We start from the raw sequence: 2,837 nt of genomic DNA on the forward strand, positions 1-2,837 counted from the left end.
GTAGACTCCAGTTCTCTATATTCTGTAGGAGTGGGTATAGGTCCCAGATACAAAACCCTCACTTCACAACTTCACCCTCGGAAGAAATGTTTGTAATAGCTGATTTCCTGTCTTTATGGAGAATCTTTCGTGAAAAAAACATAAAACGTCCTCTGTGACAAGAACTCTCTAAGTACCCCTGGCTGTCCTGGAACTCACCATGGGTGGCCTTAAGCTCACACAGCCCCAGGCATGCGCCGCCACTCCTATCTCTCTTTTAAACACGAACTCATATAATTTCTGATAAAGTTAAATCTGAGGGGAAAAATCGCCAGCAGTTAAATATAATGTAGTTAGATAGATTCAAACCCCTTGCCCAAATCTGGGAGCCACTTAGCTAAACTCGGCGAGGCCTGCTGTCCCCAACTCTCTGCCCACAATGTCATCTCTTGCTCATCCGTTTGGAAGTAGACGCCGACTGTATTAGTAAGTTCCGCGGGTCGTTTTTTAAATTTATTTATTTTTTCTGAGCCACGCGAATGATGCTGTTTCTGGGTGGTTTCGGTTGCTGGTTTCCAGTGCAAAAGCAGCTAGCTGCTCCTGAGCAGGCTTGGACCAAGCTCCAGAAATACAGTTGCATGTACCTCCTTAAAATTAGTGGAATTTCTTTTTTCAAGCTACAGGCCTGCTGTAGCTTGAGCCCTAGAAAGCAATCAAACAGATTGAGCGTCCCAAGGAAAGCAGTTCTAAAAAATGGGTTTTTTTGCGAAAAGGAACGCTGTCGTCCCTGGGTGGGCTCGAACCACCAACCTTTCGGTTAACAGCCGAACGCGCTAACCGATTGCGCCACAGAGACCCAGCTGCCTGAGCGGCCGTGCGCTTTGTACACATTGCTGCGGCCAGCATGGGCGTCGCGGCCCGGGACTCCCGGGAGGCGCCGGGCCCTGCTGAGCCCTGCAGGCTGAGGCTGCGCGAGGGCGGGGAGGGGCGGGGCCGCCGAGCCCAGCAAATCCTCCGCAGAGCCGGGCGGCGCCGGCTGCGGCTCCCGGAATCCGCGTGGGCTCGGACCCGGGGCGCCCTGCCCTTGTTCAAGGTTGTCACCGCCCCTCCCCGTTGAGCGTTCTTGTCGCCTCCCACTTAACGAGGTTGATAAACGGTGGCTCTCTGTGTCAGCCATAGGAATCTGACACTTTATACGTTTAAGAAACCTACCGCGCCGCCCCATCCCCCGTCCCCTCCTGGGAATAAATTCACACCCCTGTAGAGGACTGGAGCCTCCTTCGAGCGCTCATGGCTCAGGGGACACCAGAGACGGGTTTATGGCAATTAAAACGCTCTTTTAAATAGCCACTGACGACTAGGCCTTCCCCTGACTTCTGAATTTAACTCACTGACTTCGGGGTTGCCTCGGGAGGGTTGGGGTAGGTAGCGTTGTGCCCACTGGGAGGAGGAGAAGGGGAAAGGAGGAGGAGGAGGAGGAGGAGGAGGAGGAGGAGGAGGAGGAGGAGGAGGAGGAGGAGGAGGAGGAGGAGGAGGAGGAGGAAAGGAGGGAAGGAGGAAGAGAGAAGGGAGCGGGAGGAAGTATAATTTTTCGGATAGACCTGCCAGAGCCCCTGTCAGACCTCTCCTTTCCCCATCACCCCAAAGACGGGACTGGGAGGGGGGCAACTCCATAAACCTCAGGCCCTGTCTTCAAGCTTCCATACCCTTCCTCCTTTTTTTAAAAAAGAAAATTAGGGCTGGAGAGAGAGATGGCTCAGTGGCTAAGAGCATTGACTGCTCTACTGAGGGTCCTGAGTTCAAATCCCAACAACCACATGGTGGTTCACAACCACCCATAATGAGATCTGATGACCTCTTCTGCTGTGTACTTATGTATAATAATACATAAATTTAAATTTTTTTAAAAAAAATTAATTATTTTATATATTTACATCCCAAATGTTGTCCCCCCTCCCGCCCCCTCCTCTTTCTCTTGCTCCTCCTCCTCTGGCTCTTCCCACTTAGCTATTTTATTGCTACTCTTTTGGTATCATTTGAGCCATATTCCAGAGACTTATTTTAATCGTGTATCTGGGTGATGATGGCGTGTATCCCGAGATCAGCGCCCTTTGAGGTCAAACGGGGCGTCGCATTCTCCTGGAGGCGGAGTTGCAGGCGTTTGTGAAGCCCTCAAGGCGGGGCGCTGGGAACTGAGCTCGGGTCCTGTGCAACCTCTTAACCGCCTTTAGCCATCATCTCTCCAGCTCCATTTTAACCCCTTTAAAGCGTACGGTTCAAACGGAATTAAGTGCCCTTATATGCTACCAACACTCCCATCTATTAAACAACTTCCTGCTCCCCCTTCTTTTTCTAATAAGTCTCATTCTGTCTTCTATCTTTACTAATTTAATTATTCTTGAGTAACTCCCCCAAGTGGAATTACCCAGTCTTCACCCATTTGTGACTGGCTGGTCTCAGTGTGATGTCCTGATGATGTTACTGCACAGTGGCAAAGGCTGTACTGACTTCTGTTTGAGTCTTAGTTTTGTTGAATCCAAAAGTTGAATAGCTGTGTCTGCCTGATTGTACATTCTCACAAGCTTCCAGTTTCTTCATGTTTTTAAAACTGACAACGATCCTAATGGAAGTGTTTTACATTACTCTACTATTATTAGTAATGCCTCTTTTCTGGACCCTTCTTTTGAATTGTAGAATTCTCTTATTTTTCTTCTATGTGCTCTACTAGATTCATAACTAAGATAACCCAATTATTTTAACCTACATTCTGCCATGTGGCTGGCTACCTATGCTCTGTTACCGTGTGTCCGTCTCATCACATCTTTCCAGGCAACTCTTTTTTTTTTTTTTTTTTTTTT

General features: G+C 48.8%; 1 non-coding gene across 1 annotated transcript; it reads right to left on the reverse strand.

The window, feature by feature from the left end:
• Nucleotides 1-761: 761 nt before the first annotated feature.
• Trnan-guu lies at nucleotides 762-835 on the reverse strand. The gene has a single exon. It is a non-coding gene; the product is annotated as a tRNA-Asn (tRNA).
• Between the last annotated feature and the right edge of the window lie 2,002 nt (nucleotides 836-2,837).

This window comes from Mus pahari, chromosome 23, assembly GCF_900095145.1.
Source record: "Mus pahari chromosome 23, PAHARI_EIJ_v1.1, whole genome shotgun sequence".
NCBI lineage: Eukaryota > Metazoa > Chordata > Mammalia > Rodentia > Muridae > Mus > Mus pahari.